We start from the raw sequence: 21555 nt of genomic DNA on the forward strand, positions 1-21555 counted from the left end.
GAGTAAGTGAATAGGCGTCAAAGAGAGATGTGAAGCAGATTTTCTCAATCAATAAAATGGATGCAATTTTACATAATTTAGTTCTGATTTTATAATAGCAATAATTTTGCTGGAAATCAATAAAAAAAGACCAGAGTTTGTTCGTTTTTGGAGCAGAAGCCATTAGAAAAGGGCATGTCTCAAGCTGTTCGTTTCGTGTTGATACGTTCGATAGAATCACGCCAAGATAGTCAATGTTTTAAAATATAAATCTAATTAAACGTGTTCATGTAAATGATGGACTCGTTGAGATGGCTGAAAGTGGGCGTGGCTGCCTCGGAATGAAGGCCGTGTCGCATGCAGTTCTTTTCCCTCTGGGCCTTTCAGTACAGGCAGTTTCACTTTTGGCCCATAGGTGTCGCCGTTGATCACGTTGATGACGCTTGGTTGCAACGGAAAAAAATTGAAGGTCACCAATCCCCCAAAACAAAATGTACAGGGTGAGATTTGTTGCGTATTCATTTACTAATTGGCACATTTCCTTTCTAGGTGACACTAAAATTATATTCCCATGAGTAATGATCAGTTGATAAACATGGAAGGTATACTCATTTAACGACAGATAAAATTATACATATTGTATATTTACAGAGGTGTATGGAATATTCTCTTTCTCACAGTGATACATTTAAAAAAAGAATATATTCCAAACACCCTATGTAATATTTACATCAATTCTGCTTCACACAATCAAACACTCAACCAATCCTTTACTCAAATACGTACATAAAAGATAGAATACTGTTACTATATTATTGTGTATAACTATCACTGATCGAAAATGTATCTATTTGTATTCATATTTCTAATAGTGGTGGGCAATGTTTTATTTTTATATTAAAAACAGCCTTATCGGTTTGCTTGCAAGTGTCCCGAATGTTGTTACCAATTGCCCGAGGGCAGCCTTGACCTATTTAACTCATTGGCTGCCATTGACGTGACAGAGGTCCAATTCATTTCGACTTCGAAGGCTAGGAGCAAATGATCATGTTTCAATGCCATTGACGGTAATTCACGTCCGATCCCTTTGAGGTGAGGGCCTGGCAGATTCCATTTTAAAATAACTGGACATATATATCGCCGTCCATGTCATATAACACGGTTTATAATAAAATAATGGCTAGCGAAACATAATGTCAATGTCCTAAATTGGAATAAAAAATAAAAAGTACCAATTTTCAGGGCAAATCTGTTTTTATTGAAAATATACATATATGTCACGCCCATATGGGTGAATAATGGCTACGTCTGATTGGTCCTCGCGTTTGGGCGAGCCTATCCTGGCGTGTGACGTCATCAACCAGTGACATCCGTCACTCCGTCTCTTCTCTTTCTTTCTTTCCTTTTTCTTTTGGGTCACAACCAGCACATGCTTCGAGTTGTCTCCTTAAAACTTCAATCTTTAGGGGTTTATTGAAGAACACTCTAGAATGTTCTCTTTACCAGCCAGTACGAACACCCACTTTACGTCAGGGGGAGTGAGCGAGAAAGAGAGAGAGAGGGAGGGGGCTTTGGGGAGGACCAACGAGATGCAGGGTCCACGCCACGCATTCTCATCCGAGGACGTGGATGAGGTGCAGCGTGGATGCTAGCTTAGGCAATGGCGTCCTCTCAGGTACAAAGTCAAGTTATTGGAACGTTCACGAAGGCTTGGCCTATTCCGGATTCTTCTTTAGAAATACAACAACTTGAAAAGAAAGAAAAAGATGATTGGAATTACCCTACTGCATGTAAGTGTTGTGCTTCTTTTAAAATTAATTAATTAGAAGTCAATGCTAAGGCCAATTTAAGTTTGGTGATTAGCAGTCATGGGATGATGTTACCTTGTGGGTGTGTGCGTGTGTGTCCGCGCGTGCACGTGTGTTGGGCGAGTGTGTGTGAACGAGTGTGAGCGCGCACTAGACAGCATTGTGATGCTAATGTGAGTCTGGACGTTTTTGAACTTGATGTTGACTGATTTGTGTTCTTATCGTTTTGCATATGTTTTATATATATTTACATACAATACAGACATCACCATATGTATCTAGATTTTTTCTTCGAATCGTTAATCTAAAACATTTTAAAAATAAATTAAATAGGCCCCAATAAACATAATACAGCTAGAATAATATAATACAATCAAGTCAGTTTGAAATACAAAAGTTAAATCTTATTTTGGTTATTTAATGTTTTGAAGATGTTTTCCACTAATTGGGAAAACATTTCTTTTTTTTTTCTTTTGTGAAAAAATGCAGGCCTATTGTAAAATTAATATGAACTATATACGACTACAGTGATACCTTAATAACATCACAGTAACTTTTTTACACACTCACGTAACTTGACTTTTAGGATAAATTGCATGAAACGAAAATGAAGTCAGGTAGGAATTATATTACAAAGAAAATAAATAATTCTCCTGGGTTTTAGCATATATACGACCATTTTGGAGTGCACTACAATACTTCACATTTTAATTAGAAAGAAAACAGCAATTGCATTTTACAGTTTTGCAACGCTACAGCCAATATTTTTTCATGGATAATGATTTTTTGCCTCTTTCGAAATTATTTCACCAAGGTTAATCATAGGAAAGCATTTCGAGTGTGTGTGTGTGTGTGTGTGTGTGTGTGTTTCCTATAATTCAGCACCATGGACAGTGGTCGTATAGCTGCCTCGAAGTTGCATTCTCGTCGTTTTTTAAACATATTTCTCACGTTGCAAGTTCTAAAAACAACAAATAACATTACGACAAAAAACGTTTCGGACACTTAAGGCGAGTGTGTTACGTAGTCACGCGGTACCCTGCCGCTTTTTGACGGGATGTGACGTAACCTGTAGGCCAGTGTCACGTTGCTCTAACGGACACGCAAATCGCAATAATTGATGATAATTACAAGTATGCTTGAATAAATAATAATACCTATAGAACACGTTTAGAGGAATTCTTCTTCACTCTACAGAAATGTTCAAATGAAATATACAAACACACACACATCACATAGTAATATAAATTCATAAACGGTATATGTGGTAGCATTTAAAAAATGTAATTATTTAAAAAGTTCAAGTTGCACTGGTGTGAGTTTTACACTAAACATTATATGATTGATATTTAAAAAGTCAAACAATTTTTTTAAACTGTCAATGCACTGCAAATGTACGTTTAGCTCCCTGCTGCTGGCTGTACAGTAATGAAAATAAAAATGATTTGAATATTATTCAAGTAGGACATAAGTGAGCACATGAAGTGGTTAATGTTAGTCTGTACATCAACTCTATAAAATGGCCTCCACAGCTGTTGCTCTCTTCATTTTAATTACCATCAAGAGAACTTGAAATATAAATATGAGATGTTATGTTTCCACACAGTCATGTTTTAAACCCATTATCTCGCCTTTATTATTATGCAGTCATTTTTTGTTAGAATTAAATATTAGTTTGCAGCCTCAGGCTGATTTGACTTTATTATTTCTCCTAAAGTGAGCATTATTGCATTGATGGCTAGTGGTTATACTGAGCGTATATACTCGTCTAAAATTGGATATTTAAGATTGCTGGTGCTTTGCATATACAAGCCTTTTTGTTTTGTATCGGTATATATAATTTGACACCATCATCCACTGTCACATATCCGGGCACTACGGCAGGAGTGGCCAGGTAGGGAGGCTTCCAGCTCGGGTTGCACATTATGGGAGATCCGCTGTAAGTCTGGTGGATCTCAAACAATATTACTAGTTAAAAAATGCATTTCCTCTTTAGTAGCTATTTAAGGAAGGTACTACACATAAATGAAATGATTCACTCTGTACCAGGTGGCATGAATGTTTCACACTGCATTTTTGGGGTCCATGACCTTCAAAATCATGTTGTGTACCTAGGTTTGTGTATTTTAAGTGTATATATGTGAATACATAATAATAGTTTGTTGTTTAACCAAACAATTTGTGCATTAATTCACTGAGAAAGTTTGTGTGTATCCAAAAAATGGGATCAATGCGAGTTGGCATTTAACGCAACAAGACGAGCTCCAGCTTCTTGTTTGTTGCAATGATTTCAAGGCAAGACGAGCCACGCGTGAGCATTCTCTTCGCACTTTAATATCGCCTCGCGTGTGTGTGACGACGGATGTCAGGTGGTTGTGACGTCATCCACGCGACGACGTTATCCTCCATGACCGTATTCGTCGTCATTGTCCGTTTACGCGGGGTTGCAACAGTGATTTCTTGGCGATTACAACGGTCATTGAACGCCTCTGTCTGATTAAAAAATGGGAAGGTGAGAGAGGGGAAGGGAGGGGCTGAGGAGGGTTTTCTCCACGTGACCACAACACGTTGCAGCGTCGACGCCGGCGGCGGCTCCTTTAAGAGAGACGTGGGTTAGTTTTTGTCTTTGGTTATCTAGCTGTATGAGTTTATGCAATATCATAAAGCTAGAGAACCGAATGTAGAAACTAATCCTACGGACGTCACGCCACGGATGCCCGCGAGGACGAGTGAAGCGACGCTGAGGATGGTGGCGATGGAGGAGCCAAGAATCACGCGAACGTCGTCCGCGTGGATCGCGTGGGAAAAGAGACACCTTCGCCCCTCCTTTTTGAGCCGTCTTGGATGTATTTTAGGTTCCTGGGCATATTTCTTTGGGAAAGGGGGAATCCATGGCGTTGTGCATTTATGGAGTGACTGCAACGCCGTGGGGGAGGTTTCTCTCACGTAGGAGGGTGCACGCATGCCTTCGTTTATTAATCTATCAAAATCAATTGTTATATGCCGTCCATGACATGATCACATATAGTGAGGCTCGTGATTGGTCCATTCTTCTAGCAAACTCTTTCACATCTATTATGTTGCAAAAATGCCTTTTTTCCTTAATAATATTTTTTTATGGCTGTCATTTGCATGAGTTGTCTCATTGAGTCCTGTCATACTGCTATTCTATTCAAATGGTTTGCAACATAAAGTTTATGGTCCATAGAGTGGATCTGGAATATAAAAAAGGTAAATGCTCACACTAGACCATGTTGAATTATTGCTGGGTCTCGAAACTGTCATTGACGTCCAATACAAAAATGATATCATAAATGCCAGCCATCCATTTTCATTCATGCTTGTCCTCAATTGGGTTATGTGAGCTGGACCCTATCCATACCCTGACTTGACTGGTCGCTAGCCAATCAAAGGGTGTCTATTCACGGTCATATTCACACCTGGAAAATTTAATCTTAGGATAATTCAGCTTTTTTAAGTCAAGAGGTATAATTTAATATATGGAGGCTTTCAATTTCAGTCCTAGGGAATCAAACCTAAGCACCCTATAGATCCTGACCACATTCTTAAACTCTCCCAACCACTCTTGTAGGGTATGATGGTACCCATCATTTCCCCTCAGTTTTCATGCAAGAAGGAAAAAGCACGTCTCTTGGTTCTTTGGAAGGGCCTGTTGAATTTTAAACAAGCTACAGTGCAGTGTTGTTGCTGTTACACAGCTGCAGTTCGAGCTTCTATAAAGTGTCATGTCACTATACGGGAAAAGGAATTAGCATTAGCTCTGCTACTATTACTCTTATTTGCTTTGTGTGTCATGTGATCACACCGGGATACATTGGACCAAATTTGTCATTTTGAAGATGAATGCTAATGTAATAGTGAAAAACTGCCAATACGTGATTCCTTCATGAAGGAGGCCGAAGTATTCTTGCTTTATGATATCAGTATTTCGGCCTAATGTTATTCTGTTTCAAGTGCGGGAGCTAATTTTTTTGTTATTTTGTTTATAATACTCAGGAAAACCTACTATAACACTTGAACTCATCTTGGGTTAAATAGAGACACTTATAACTGGTGTCTGATTTTTGCTGACTTTCAACCGAACTATTTTCCATTTTGAAAAGTGTACTTATACCACAAATGTGCAGCTTCATTTTAATATTACACCTTGCTTTTGAATATGCAGTAGTGTTGACCTTTTTTTTTAAAGCCATTTTTATATTTAAGTGAGCTGCCATAACTTAGTGTTTCCCAGTATCATTGAAGTAATTAAAATTGATTTTAAAACAATATATATTTGCATTTTTAGGCATTCCTATGATTTACGTGACTGCGTCACAGAATTCCCACGTCGTATTTTAGTTGAAATTTCAATATTCGCAGAATGTATTTGGTCATTGGATGACTGGATGAGTACAAAAGATGCGTTAATGCAGACTCCTTTTGTGTGTCCTTTAACTGGATTATGGTGAAACACATCTAACACATTTATAGCACCCTTTAATTTAAAAATACTATTGATGCTCTGACTCCAGATATAGTGTTTGCCCAGTTGGTAGGTAGGAATGAATGCATTGCTGTGGGGTAATAAATGGTGGGGGGCTAGGGGGTAGGGGATGGCTTTGAGATTGAAATTCAGTCTGGCGAGTGACGGAGAGGCAGGCTAGACATCGGCGTTCCCACATTAATATATGTGTCTGTCTGGGCCCTCTTTAGGGCCTCGGCACCAGATGGAGTCTGGGCTGGTCCACCAACACCTGCTATTCTGCATTGTCTTCATCGCTGATTACTGAACTTCCCATGTCGGCTCTTTAGCATTTTTATTACTAACCCTTCACATTTATTCCACATCATGTACTTTTGCTGGGAATACGTGTTCTGCCAGGATTTTGCAACGAGTGAATGTAGTGTTTATTACATGCAAATCTGAAGGACTGAAAGACTGGTCGTGCTGAAAAAGCTGTTTGCGCAGTACGGGGTAAACTATGGAATAAAAGATCCCTACTATACCAATCTAATGACTGCAATTTCCAACTTGCTTGAAAGTTGTCTGATTAGTACATACATGGTTGGATGGAAGGAAAGTTGCTAGCTCTACATGTGATACAATATTAGCTTGATATTTAAGGAATACCTTGAGAGTAACTGCATTACTATGGACGAAAACATGGTCAGAATATTAACAAAAAATAAAAGTCTCATATGGCAGATGGAAAAATGAAATGAAAATAATTAGGGAATGTTCAACATTGGATAGGGGCTTTTGATATTTGCGCTGTTCATCCTTGATTATGTATCGTAATATACTTGAAAATTATAGCATTAGATTGTAAGCATTTTTGGGTTGAATCCTTGTCCTCAACAGTTTGCATTTTTCCAATTTTAAGGCAGGCTGGATCAAATAGTCTTGCGGGCCTAAGATTGCCCATGAACTTCGGGTTTCTTAGCACTTCTACGCTAGATATTATCCTGATTTTGTCAAAGTTTCTGCAAATGGGCAGTTATTGAGCCAATTTTTTTGCCTCTGTCGTGCACGACAAAGCCAAAACTATGCTTCTGCATTAACACTTAATTGCTTTAGTTCAAGGTGATTTCACAGATTTTCTCTAATATAGGAAATTTGCAACTGCATTTGTGCTTTCTTTTTTTAACAAAGAACCTGTATTTTGCTTCACAATACATGAGAACATTTGATTTTTTAGTTCATATTTACACTCCTTCCACCTATCAAAAGCTAGTTGCAAAAGTTATCTTTTTTTTTTACTTTGAATTGCGACAGCCTATCTCTCTCTATATATCTATAAACCCTCTCCCCTTAACTTATGAATTCCAGGGTTGGTAGCCTAGCAACAGGCTCTGACCCATGTGAGAGAACCAAGGGAAAGAATTTGAAAGGCTGACAAGCCGGCTTTAAATCCGCAAAGGACGTCAGATATTCGGTGGATGTAATCTCGCACTACTTTGTGTAATCGCTTGTGAAGTGCGCTGCTTGTGTGCCTGCCTGCCTGCGTGTGTGGGAGTTTCCAATTGTCATCCATGGAGTATCAGCAGCTGAAATGATCACAATAAACATTTTCAAAAGCAAAGAAAGATGTTTGACTGGCAACACTGGCCTTATTATTAGGTAAAATGTTTGTATTGATTTATTGGATGTTTTTTTGTGGTGGAAATGCACTGCATCACAGTAAGGGCTGTTTTAGTGAGCTGAAGCTAAAGCACGTTTTAAACAACGGTCAATTGTGTATAGAATACATTTAGAAATAAAAGTAAATGCAAAACAAATGAAAAAATACTACTATTATCCAACATTAACTTAATGTTGATGGTTGACGTCCCATTTTGACCTCCCGGAATGGACGTCCATCAGTCGTAGCTCATCTCGTCTCATCTCATTTTCTGAACCGCTTTATCCTCATTAGGGTCGTGGGGGGTGCTGAAGCCTATCCCAGCTGATTCCGGGCCAGAGGTGGGGGACACCCTGAATCGGTGGAGAACCATTCGCAGGGCACCCATACCTAGGGGCAATTTAGAAAGTCCAATCAGCCTACCATGCCTGTTTTTGGAATGTGGGAGGAATCCGGAGTACCCGGAGGAAACCCACGCAGGCCCAGGGAGAACATATCAGTCATAGCGACTGAGTAAAAAGGGAATATTACTGAAAATGTTGTCCATTATCATGTACCACACGCATTTACAAAAAAATGATTGATATATTCATACATGGATGATTTTTCATATGAATGCATTGTTTCTTTCCAGGTATTTGTGAGAAACGCATGGTATCCCGCATCAGCACACCTGCACGTGAACTTGCAAGTCCGTCAGCAAAACGATCAGATGGTTGTCCACGCCGCATCTTTGACAAACTCTCCAGGTGAGACGTGCTCTTGATATGGAGCAGTGCGTTATGGGTTGAACCCGGATTATTTATTTGTTAGTTCTTTATAGATTGCGCAAATATTGCCATGAAACTTTGTAGAAGTATTGGCTATAAAGGTTCATGGAAGATTTTTGTGGGTCTTTCAAGAGGCGTAAGTGTTGCAGAAATGATATAAAACAAAAATAACAGTAAGTTATGTGGAATGCACAATTATTTTAATCCTATGTAGGGCAAAATAGTGAAAAAAAATTAGAACCTGGCGTCCATACATGTGGACATCCCATTTTGGGTCACAACTGTGAGATTTGGTATAAGAGTCAACCAAAACGGGATGTCAATATATAGGTGGATGCCAGGCCTTTATTTTAAAAGATTAGTATATTTTAACATTTATGTTCTTAATATTGTGTATTGTTAATAACATTTTCAATATTTTTTGAGTATAAATGAATAGAGATGTTAAAACAAAACACCAAAATTAATAAAATGAATGCAAAGGTAAATACGCCGCAAACAACGTACTGAAGTTGATTTACAAAGAATTAATCATTTCATAGCTTTATAATTTGTTGGCTGCCAAGGAAGCCAATGAGTTAAATGAATGCCCTGCCAAGGGTGAAAATATTGTTCTTGCGTCGTATGTACATATATTTTTTTAGGCGAATTTGCAATTCAGCAACGGTTTTGAGACAGACACTTTAGAGGTTGCAGATGAATACGTGACAAGGTCATATTTTAAAAAGCGCTGCACTGGCTTTTGTGATCAACATCTTTCAACTCTTCATGGATGTCATATGAAGACACGAGGTGAATCTTTTTTTGTGATTTAAGCATTTGAATCCCTTTAAAGAGACAGTTTTTTTTTGTATGCAGTAGCTTGATGTTCACGCCACTGTACCGTCCAGCGCTAGACGCTTCGGGAAAAATAAAGTACTATTTCCGTCCCTTTCTGTCACGTTTTCTTTCTCCTTTCCTGTATGTATAAAGTTCATAACGTCTAAGTGAAAATTCGTCAAGGAAAAATGAAGACTGTAATTTTTAATGTAATGATATTTTTTACCTTTAAAATGAAGAAAATTCAAGATCATGAATTATGACAAAATAGTCCTTAGCAATCCTCGTTTCTTCAAATGAATGCACTTCTGAACTTCATTTTGAACATTTATTGAAAATTGGCGCCACCAACCTGTTATCAGGGGTACTACTTATTTTTATTTGTTATTAGCAATCGCATGCTGAAAACCTCATCAAACTTATTTTCCTTGCCATGAGTCTACTTCCAAAAGCACACTTATTTACAACTTTAAGATACAAACCTTGAGGTGAGTGTTTCAGGGGTGAGAGTTTATTCATAAAATATTATAAAAACAGGAAAAATATTTCTGGCAAAAACACGCATGCGTAAAGGTCTGGTTTGAAACAAACCGCAAATACACAAGAAATTACAACCCCCAAATCAGATTATGGATAGTACAGAATAGCAGAGTATTTATACTTTTAATTTTAGCATTTCTGCAAGATACACGATTACATTCTTTATACTAAAAGACACGTGCGTGCCCCCCAAAACTAGATGTAAGGTGGGAGAAAGCCAGGCTGGGGTTCGTCATCTGGGGAAAAAAACCAAACGATTTGATTTCCCTCCAGGCATAGATGATGTTCAGTGACGTCGGGCTAGCTCCTGCCGAGCCTCCTCAAGGGAGGGGGGGGGAACAGACACGCGAAGATCAGAGGAGATTCCGCCGCCTGTGGCTATCCTCGGCGTCGGAGCACGCATCTTATGAACGTGACGCCCGGTCGATAGCGCTTCCCGCAAACGTTCGAATCGATGTAAACGAGCGGCGGATGTCAAGCCGTGAAGCGGCCTCTGTGGAACTGGACTCGGGTGCCTTTACGCGTGCGTCGCTTCGTACTCTTGAGTACTTTGTCGTAGATGGACAGCAGTCACTAAATCTTATCCTTGATCATTTTTGGGCTCTCATTGGCTCACTACATGTACCGATAGTTGGATGCTACTTTGGCGACGCGTCTTTCAGTCATTTCTGTATCCTATTCTTGCACCCGTCTATCTTTATTCTATATTCTGTTCTTCTTATCACGTGTCCTTCTTTGATCGTATCCTACCCTTCTTCACAGTTTTCCTCTATCCATGTAGACTTCTGTTCTGTTCCTGCTGCCCTTGACTTGTCTTCTATTCTTGGTTCCTCCAATCACATCTCCTTCTATCCTTGGTCTCTTTGTGCCCTTTCCCTGACTTCTCTCATTCTGTGCTAGTGTGGTACCGTTTCTTCACCCTTTTGTCCCTTTTCATTCTTGGATAAATCGGACCTATTGCTCTTCTCTCGAAGTCAGTCTTCTATTTTTTCCCTTCTTTTCTCCTGTCATTTTTTTTCCTTTAGTCCGACTATTCCTGGATCCTTATCCCCTCTCCTTGATCTTGCAGTCTATATTTGCTCATCCTCCTATCATCCCATCCTTTCCCCTCCATCATCTTTTTCCCTCCCCATTGTTTTACTCATAGCTTCATCCTTCCAACTTCCCATCCGCCTTAATCTCCACGCTACTTCCTTTCCTTGTATTTCACAGTCCATCCCCTCATTTTTTCATCCTCCTATATTTTCTCTTTCATGACCCCATCCTCTACCGTGGGTCAAAATCAACTCTCATAGAAACCACTTTGAAGTGCTCTGCTCCAAACCGTCATGGCGTCTTGGCCAAGCGAGATGGAGTCTTTCCAGGTTACACAACTCACTCACACCGCTGAGCTCCCCCCCATACACCCACACATCCCTTTGCGTCCCAACATGCCTGCAGTATTGGCAGGGCAACGTGACACAACTCCTCCTGAGGTTCCGTTGGAGTTATTCTGCACATAATGTGACCTTTTAAGGGTTTTTTTTACTTAGAAATGTGCACATGGACGTGTGTAAGGGTGGCCGTGGGCTTCTGACTCTCACGCGTGTGTGTATGCTTGCAGTACACTTGTCAGCACAGGAAACCATACGTTCCAACACCGTGGTTGCAAGCATTATCACGGCATTCTAAACCTTCTTTTAAACGCCCGCAGAGATTTCTCACCGTTTTTGGGGGGTTTGCATTGCTCCAGCTCACTGGGCTGTTCTTAAAAGTTGATTTGAATTACACCCTCTGCTTTATGTTTCTTGATAGGATATAAATCTTTTGAAATGAATGCACTTTGTGGGTGTGCGTGCAGAGCAGTGGCAGAGTATGTTAACATAAATTAAAGTGTTTGCCGCAGAGCCAATTGGTGGAAGGATTTATCACCAAGTGCACTTACTATTAACACCATTTTCATTAAATAAAAATGTGAAATGAAATAAATAATATTGAGGTTTAAATTTGGATCCCAAAGTTGCCAACTTGAACAATTCTACATGAAAATAAAGCTAAATTCGGATTACGGACACTCTAAATTTAAGTTTAAGCATACAATGTTGTAAAACAAAATGAGCATTAATTACAATGATATAAAAAGATTTTTACATATATAATTCAACTTTATATCAGGGAAGGTTGCTAGTTTAATGCTTATGGGACATCGGTCCAGTGGTTAGCATGTCCACCTCACAGTTCTAATATCATGGGTTCAATCGGGAAGAAAAAAAATCTTACAGCAAGATGGAGTAGTGATCTGATGAGTAAAAAAAAAAAACATCTACAACAAAAAGTTATTTTATTGTAATGACACGGTGTAGCAAGATGATGGATGGATGTGGTGGGGTCCGCAGGAGGGGAGGCACAGGGTTGTGCTGAAAGGCAGCAGGCTGGAGATTGAATGGGAGCAGAAAGGAGGGAGGCTAGCATTAGCGGCGAGGCAGTTTGGGGGTGTCTAAAGGGGATGTGGGGTGTATGTGTGTAGGGGGGTCCCCTCTATTAGTTGAATGCAACGGCCGGAGCTGCTGTGAAAGGAGGTCTCCCCTTTTTCCCACGCCCGGCGAGACGCACGAACGCCGCTTCAGCCATCCAGGGTCAAGTCACATGGCTAATATATACACAACACACACGCATTGATATGCACGTATGCACACAGGCACATTATTATTTGAGCCTTAACAGGCACACTTCAGCTTCTATTCTAAATAATGTGCCTTGAAGCACACTTTGCACACTTAATTGTGTAAAAATGCATCAAAAACCTTGCAAAACTATTTGAAGATGACATATTGATTGTCTTTAGACCCAGACAAAATGTTTGGAAATGCATCAGCTTAGTATTTTAAATGGATGCACCATACATGGTGTTGTACTTCACCTATAATCATATTCCAAAAGAAGACATGGGAAGATATAAGAGTGGATGGGGGGGGTTCTAAAGGCTTTGTCCTAACCTGGGCCCCACCACCACCCTATGCCAGATGCCCTGCTGCATTGTGTTGGGACCCCCCCATCACCCCACTACCCCACCATCTCTGTCTCCTTCCACCATGATGTCACCCTCCTTGTCTGCCTGTCAGCGCCTCCACAAGAACTTGAGTGTGGGAAGGCAAAGAGGCATAGGAGGTGCTGGGGGGGTGCTGGGGGGTTGGTCGGCGTCGGGAAGGAGTCCGGTCCGAGAGGTCAACGCATGGACTTGAACGGCAAACTCGCCTAGCAACTGGAATGTAGATAAATACGTCCGGCGCCCTAATTCAGTCAGAGCAAACTCCTTCGTTGTCTTTACAAAAGATGGTAAAAGTGGAAGGGGGACAAGAACGGAGGGAAAGGAGCTGTCTAAAATTATCTATTTGTACTTTGTTATTCCACAAATATGTTGCTAAGGCTTAAAGGCGCTTCATAGATTACAGAATGGTCCAAATAGACTTGCTCGAGAAGGAAAAGTGGCAAGATTTTCCTCCCAAAACTGCTTGACCATCTTACTACTAATGGGAAAATTGTGAACCTATCACTCTATTGTCTTTGCACTGTCGGAAAGTTCATATGAAACAGTATACAAATGTGGCTCGTTGGTCTAGGGGTATGATTCTCGCTTCGGGTGCGAGAGGTCCCGGGTTCAAATCCCGGATGAGCCCTATAGTTTTAAAAGTGCATGATCATTGGACTTTAAAATGAATGATGTAAACCCATAATACCCAGTGAACCCACATGTTTGCTGTGATTTCTTCTGCTGGAGACTCATCTTTGCTTCTGCATTAGATTTTCATGTTTTGTAAGATCTGAAATATTAAAAGAAAATTAATTGTTTTTAACAAGTTAACAAAAAAGATGTCATTACTTCCAAATTTAATATAAAATATATTTTGTCATTTTAAGTCGTAAAATAAAGGACATAAAATATAACTCATTTCTTGAATAAGCTGATTGGTTCAATTAGATAATTGCAACAGAATTAATACAATGCAATTGATAATGTCAGATAACATCAAGTGCGTTCTAAATGCAATTTAAAAGGAAAAATCAATTGCAATTGATGAGTTAAATGAGTCATGAAAAAACAAAGAGCATTTTTATTTTTTAACTTCTGTAGAATTCCAGTTATTTTCTCCCTCTTTCAATTTTAGATCAATCAAACAACTCCTGTCAATGTTTTTTCCTTTTCTTTCCTTACCTGTCAGCTATAAATCTCCGCTTTCCATTCTTGCCTTGTGCGTCTCTCCCGCCGTCCTGCGGTGAGGACTGGCGATTGTGCGGCGGGACACAATGACTCCCAAAACACAATTAGCCACGAGAAGACACATTGTAGCAATTAGGTTGCACAAAGGCAGGGGAAGGTGCGGCTTTGTAGCGCACTGCTTTGTGGATTTGCCTTCCCCAGTGTTAAGAGGGCTTTTGCAAAGTGAAGTGGTCGCAGAGACAATGGCGCACAAGATGCCCAACACGCGTTGGACCCTTTTCGCCACTTTTTATGAACAGGAGGCGAGGGTGACGATGCTCTCTATTAAACTTGCTCTTTCTTTGTGCGCAAATGAGCGAGCTACAAGTTAACAGGCCCTGCGGCATTGTGTTGGATTCCAGTGAACTTCAATTTGTGGCCGTGCCGTCCGTTCTTTAGTCACGCTAATAAGAAGAGAGCACTAAAGAGAGAAAGCCGATCTCAAGCCAAGGCCAAATTGGAAACTATTCACAGAAAAATACAGTATTTATGGATCTACAACTTTGCCTTCATGTTAATGCACTGCCAGTAGGATTGAAAGATCAGCATTCACAACTGGTGAAACCAATGAAATGATTTGGACATCAACTGTTGTCAATGGCAGGCAATGAAAAAAAAAGCGTGATACTGGGGGCGAGAACCAGGCTGCATTTTATATTTTTTATTACATTAAGGTATGACAGACTGAATTTACTACATCCTGGTGCTGCGTTTTGTTTTCATTGCATGTAACATAATGATAAACAAGAAAATATGGATATACATGTAATAGGGCTGGGCAATATTAAGCTCGATATCGAAGGTTAAAAAATAAAATCAATCGATCTCAGTATTCAGGAGTGTTATAGTATATTGTTTCATATTTTCAATGAGCTTGATTGTGTACTTTAGGCTTTTTGTACATGTAGTTGTTCTTGAAGTTTACTGAATGAAGTTATAGGATGGGAGGAGAAAAAGTTGCTAAATAGAGAGAAAAAAAGGAAGAGATAGAGGAGAGAGAGTGTGTCACCAACTCCCTCCCGCTGGCTCGCTTTCAAGATCAATAACATTCGGGGAGCTGCTGAGCACTCCTGCGAGGAGAGACCACGCAGAGGGGGAGAATCCGAGGGGGAGGTAAACCAAAAAGCCTTCTCACTGCCACGTTGTCATGTTTTTTTTGGTGCAAAAGTATTCTATCGCTGGAAGTAAAATCACCAAACTTCCCGCCAGGAGCAAATCGTGGACATGAACTTTAGGGGTGCTTCAGCTAGATACCCAAAAAGAACAGGAGAATTGATAGAGCCTACAGTTACTTAATTAACTTAAATAAGCACCATAATTCTCTTATATATTTTGTATACTTGTGCTCAGATTTTACCCATCAGATTTACAATGCCTTTCCATTTTCTTCATCAATTAAAAATGTATAAAAGAAACCCATCTGACCGTAGTTAATCAATCCAGAATTTTCCATTGGCCAAGACTCTCCGCCCCCTTATAACTATAAAATCCGTAGTTAAGGGAAAATGATGCCACAGGCAATCCGCAAAATGTATCTGTTTAACTCCATTTACTCTTTTCTAACCCAAAAGGAATCGATTAACTGGGAATGTCAGGCAAGCACACAACCAGTTCCTAAAAATCGAATTACTGAGAACCAGTTTCAGATGCCGGTACTCTTCTGCTCAAGTCAATCCCAACAAACAGTCTCGATATGTTCAACTAGGCGCTCTCACCTGCCTGCTGGGACATTGTCCTTTCACTGAGATTACCCTCTGTCAATACCAACACACACACCCCTCGTACAAATGGGATTTGGTGTGCTGAATCTGTGCCGCTGCCAAATCCCTCTTGTGAAGTGTTGCAAAATCATCTGTGTAGCGCTAACCGTCCCCTAAATATCCTCAGTTAAAGTCCAGTCTAATAGGATTATCTGATGCATTCTGTCATTGGATTTGTATAGTTTTGCGGTGTGTATTTTTAGGGACCAAGAGAGTTTTGGATTTAGGACACCAGATATTTTGAGCTCTCTTTCTAATCCATCACCTCTTTCTAATCCATCACCCCTTCCTTAGGGTCCCATGGATCCGATCCGCACCCTCTCGCTACTTTTTCTTGCCCTTAATTGAGTTAGGCATCAGTTGACTGCCTCAATCGCCGTTCGAGAGAAGGTCGGCACTCCTTTCCCAGGAGGGGAGATCATTGTGTACACTGGTTGACTCGTGTAATCCCTGCTATCCCACCTCACCAGGGAAATGGGGCATTACCCTCACTGGTTTAAGACACCCTTGCAGAGCAGACCCCGATGAAGTTGACGCCTCTAAAATGCAAGATTTTAGTAAGAGTGGACTTGTTGTGGTGGAACTGGATTGTGCATAAACTATAATTGCTTGTACTTAAAGAAACTGATAGGATCACTGCAGGAGGGTAGTTTGATTTGCTGCCGAGTCTGATGATATTTCAGCATATTTGTGTATAAGCCACCATGTTACGGCCCTTGTTATTTATTTTTATCATGATGTACATTCAGATGTTAGCAGGGCCGGTCGCCATCTTTCATTGATTCTAACGCAGGAGCTTTCACAACAAGGCACACAAAAGAAAAAATTAAGAACCAGCAAAAGTTGAGTAATGTCTGTAAGAAGAAACTGTGATCAGGTGGGAAGATTCCGGGCTTAAGGTTATGAGTAACCGGACCGACAATCCAGCACCACAGGTTATTGTTTCTCCTTGTCGATGCTTGTGTTATCCTGTTGTAATATACAACTTGAATATAATGCCTTTTATCCAACTTGGTTTTGTCTTACAATTCTTGCCTTATTTTCCAGAGTTCCAATTTAAAGGAGAGCCCTCATTAAAGTGATTTGTAGTAGTGGTTTTAGTTCGTGGTTCTTAAAGTGTCATCGTTCTCAGATTTAATACTTGAACCAGAAGAAAAACACTTTTGTTTATGATCATCAATTGAATTGTTAATCTAGAGGTATAATTCTCTTTTAGTGCTAGGATCAAATTAATGGACGATCCCTCAAATTTTAGGGAGACTTGGGTAAATATTTACGGGAACTCACTAACAAACATCACCTTGAGTACCATACCAACTATGTTCCTCTTCAAATAGTTTAACCGCCCAACCCAAATCTGAACAGTTTTCCAAGATGTACAAGGCCAATGCCAAAGGTCAACACCAAGAGGCCCGTTAACCCCGTTTCCCCCTCTTGTCCTCAGCACCGGCAAACACACAGACTCTCCATTTGCCTTTCACCTCTCAAAGCCCCATCCGTCCATCCATCCATCCATCTATCCATCCGTCCATCCATCCTGCCACACGGCCACAATGCGTCGACTGTGTCCCGCGGCGGCCACAATGCAGCCCTGAACTAACAATATCACCAAGGCCTGCCCAGAAGCCGCCCAGCTTCATTGTGCTCGGTCAGAGGGGAGTTAACACCCATGTCTGAGCCCAATGAATAGAATTATTGTGTCTGAGACACGCAGCGCACCCCCTCGTCCCACATCCGTGCCCCCTCGAACCTCGCCGCCACGACCCCCTCTCCCTTAGACTTGCCTTTCGTACTTGGCTACTCTGGCAACTTCCATGCTAAACCTTCACTTCGGTGACACAAACGGAATCTTGTTTATTTTTTTATTGTTTTGTTTGAATGTAGAGAATGCACTGTTTCCTCAAAATCATTTGGTTGCTTGTGTGTGCTAAGGTAGGAAAGGAGGGGGGGCATTGAATTTGGCCATGGCTCTTTGTCACACAATAGAAGCATGAATTCTTTAAGAAATACGCCCCACCCTCTCGCCATCACCGCCACCGAACTGCTATTATCATAATAAGAGAGTTTGCTGGAGCCATTTGTAGGATTCGAGACGACACAAAAGCTGCTATGCGATTCTCGGACAATGTTTCTTTGGAGCGCCACTGGTGCAGCCATAACATTTCCATTCCTTCACACGCTCTTTGGTGTCGACATTTAAAATGGATCGCTCCATTTGATCATTTGGCAACTTTATGGGTACTCTCATGTCTTTCCAATTATGAAGTTGTTCCGGTTCGATCTGTTTTTGGTAATATGACAAAAACATTTTGTGAAATCCTGACTGAAAGATTCTGATAATTTGACATTTAATCTTGGAAGTTGAACTTGGCTTGCTCTGACCAACCATTCAGGAGATTGAAATATGCTGACAATGTTTTTGGCCATCGACTTGGCACTGTGATGTTGTTCAAAATGAGTTTAAAAGAAACATATTGAATATAGTACTAGTGATTTTGAATTCCCTTGAAGATAAGAGTCAGATGGCCACCAAAATTTTATTGGAGAGGGGGAAAAAAATCAAAATATAAGTCCAGGAACCGGTGCAGATTGTGCAGCCATGCAAAATGACACAAACTAAAAGGATGCACTGTAAAAACAAAGAAACCAAAAAATTACGGTAAATTCCTGGCAGTTATGCTTGTTGGATTTAAACCCACACTGTCATAGCTGTCGAGCATGCTGGCTACCGAGCTACAGAGGACCAATTAGGTTAAGTGTTCTGTGTTTGGAAGGTTAGGCAAACCTTACTCACTATGAATCAGCAAGAGCGTACTGGCCGCTGAAACTGCATTGGCCTATTGGCTCTTTCGTCAGTGCACAATAAACAAAACACCAACAAATATTGCATTTATGGTAAAAAATAAAAAACTGCCAGCTGTGGTTTGTAACATAAAAATGATAAAAATGACCAAAATTCTATCATGCTTGGTAACAATAAAATTTACAGTAGATCTTTTTAATTAATTGAAAAAACACAACTATCTTGGCAGTTGTTTGACATTAACCAACAATTATAGAGAACAGAAATATTTAATCAGTTTTAATTTTTAATTTTATAATTTTAAAAATCCTGTTATTAATTGTATAATTCTGGCAACCACCACAGCCGGTACTTTAACATAAATTTGGTGTTAAAAAAAACTAGGTCACTGCTTGAGATCATTATTTAGGCCATCCTAGAAGGCTTTATTGGCCCCAATGACTAATACACTGATATCTAAAAAATCGAGAGCATGTTCAATGTCAGACCTCCAATCCCGGTGGTCTTTGCCCTTCGAGGTGTCACGCCGGTTCACGCCGAAAAATAATACCAGAATATTCAGCCGCGAACTCATGTTCAATTGCAACAAAACTTACAAATACATTTTTTTTCCTTGCGTTTGTGTGCTGCAGAGACATGAAGATGAAAAGGAAGAAGAGGAGGATCAGGAGAGTGGGTGGAAGGAGAGATGGATGGAAGGAAGGATTGGCAGAAAGCGGCTGAACCCGGAGCAGGAGAACACAGCTGTGGATCTCCGCGACGAGGCCGGCTGGCTGCTCTCCTTGCTCGGCACCCCCGGCGCTTGCGTTCAGGGGTCCTGTCGAGCCGACGGGGGCCAGCCAGAGTGGGCAGGAGAGGGCCGGCCCGATGCAGGTGAGGCGGGCAAGCCAAGGCGCCCGTCGCCGCCGGCTAGGAGCCTCCACGCGGTCGAATCAATACTAAGGCTAGCAGAGGTTGGCCAGAACTGCCTGCGGGCCCTTAGGTGTCTTGGGACCCTCTACCAATACCCACCTCCGTCTTTTTTTTCCTGGCTTCCTCCAGCAGTCCCGGACCACAGCCCTCACCCTTGCACCTACCCCACACACAAGAGTTTTTGCGGCTCGACAAACATTTTGACACTGAGACGTGGGGCGCAAGGGCGGAAAAAGAAAAAGCAAAGATGTGGGAAAAATCCGAGTCTCTTCTCGATTCCACAGGGATTCCCTGAGTTGGGGGAGGGGAGGGGAGGATGAAGAGGACGCTCCATCCAAGCCCAATATACCTTCATCTCATGGGTTGGGATGAAAGGACAACTTCTTCTCCAATCTGCTGTATTTTTTTATTGCTTTATATTTCCTGAGCCGCACTAAGAGCAGCCGCCTTCAGAGGATATGGAAGTGCAGTATTGATCTTAAAGGTGGGACGGAGGAAAGATGAGGGCTTTCACGGCTTCCTCTCTCGTTGGAAGCAGTACTCAACCACTCACTACTTATGAATGGCCACTAATGAGTCAAAACACAACCCTTTTTTTACCTGTAAGAAAATGTGAGGACAATTTCTGGAAATTGGACTTAAAGCATCAGTCCTGAAGAGAGCTCAAGCTGAGACTCCCTACTTTTCGGTAAGTGCCTGAACATATCCATTGTCAATTTATTTTTTTTAACGGTGGTGGTACTAGATATCTCACTACTTAAAAAAAACACAGGTTTTAGGCTGGGGGTTTGAATCTAAATTGGGCTTTCCTGCGTGAAATTTGCATAAAAGTCTTATAGTATTCCAGCTATTTTGAACATTCCAAAAACATGAATGCTAGGTTTAGTGATTGCGTTAATGGTCCACAGGGGTGAATTGAATTTGTTGTGTAGTTACAGTAAATCATCAATAATTTCTTGAAATCTCTTCAACTACTTAGCATTTTTTGTATGAGTTTTCCAAACATAAGGTGATATATTACATCCTCCTTCCAACTCCTCCCCCAGAATGCCCTGTAATCACTCTGTCATTTTTTGTTGTTATTGCATGTACCAGGCACTTATTTTAATGCCTGCCAATCTCTTGGCACAGGCTGAGACTGGCATCTTTTTTTTTCTTTTCTTACCACCGCCCCTGGTAACAACGGCACTTACAAAATGGCCGATTGCTATCTGCCAGCTGCCTCGCTCGTCCAAGATGGCGCCCGGGCGCTCTGGGCGTGTGCCCGCTCTTTACCATCTGCCCATTTGTCGTTAACGGCCATGCAAATGCGCTGTAATTGCATTTGCATGTGCTCCATCCGCGCCCCCTTCGCCCCCCTTTAAACATCCGTAAATAAAAGCGTTTAAATAAAAGCAGAATAAGCTGATTGAATAAGCAGTGGGGGCAATTAGGGAGCGAATGTCGCCCGCGTGGCTGGCGTCTTTGCATTATAAGCTCACCCTTCTCATTACCTATGCTAATGCCCTTATTTTCGTCGGCACCCATCCGCCATTTTTTGGAGACGCCGCCGTTATCGCCGCATTGTGCCATATGTGACATCTGCGCCGGGCTTCATGCCTCCGCTGACAGGCGCACTGTAAAGAAGCGGCTAATACATAATGACCTCATTAGCATGCTCGCCACTCCCTGCTATAGGCCCTTGTGCGCCGCTGTGCCGTGGGACCCGGCGGTGTACGCCCTTCTCACAGCTCTCAGCATGCAACACTGTGTTAACCCCCCCACCACACACACACACACCCCGAAAAGCACCCTCATACGCA

General features: G+C 41.1%; 1 long non-coding RNA gene and 1 other non-coding gene across 2 annotated transcripts; both read left to right on the top strand.

Moving 5' to 3' along the window:
• Nucleotides 1–1405: 1405 nt before the first annotated feature.
• LOC144079479 (uncharacterized) lies at nucleotides 1406–20725 on the top strand. Its single transcript, XR_013301547.1, has 3 exons — nucleotides 1406–1769; nucleotides 8547–8661; nucleotides 19474–20725. It is a non-coding gene; the product is annotated as an uncharacterized LOC144079479 (long non-coding RNA).
• trnap-cgg (transfer RNA proline (anticodon CGG)) lies at nucleotides 13626–13697 on the top strand. Its single transcript has one exon. It is a non-coding gene; the product is annotated as a tRNA-Pro (tRNA).
• Nucleotides 20726–21555: the final 830 nt, after the last annotated feature.

This window comes from Stigmatopora argus, chromosome 8 (assembly GCF_051989625.1).
Source record: "Stigmatopora argus isolate UIUO_Sarg chromosome 8, RoL_Sarg_1.0, whole genome shotgun sequence".
Lineage (NCBI taxonomy): Eukaryota > Metazoa > Chordata > Actinopteri > Syngnathiformes > Syngnathidae > Stigmatopora > Stigmatopora argus.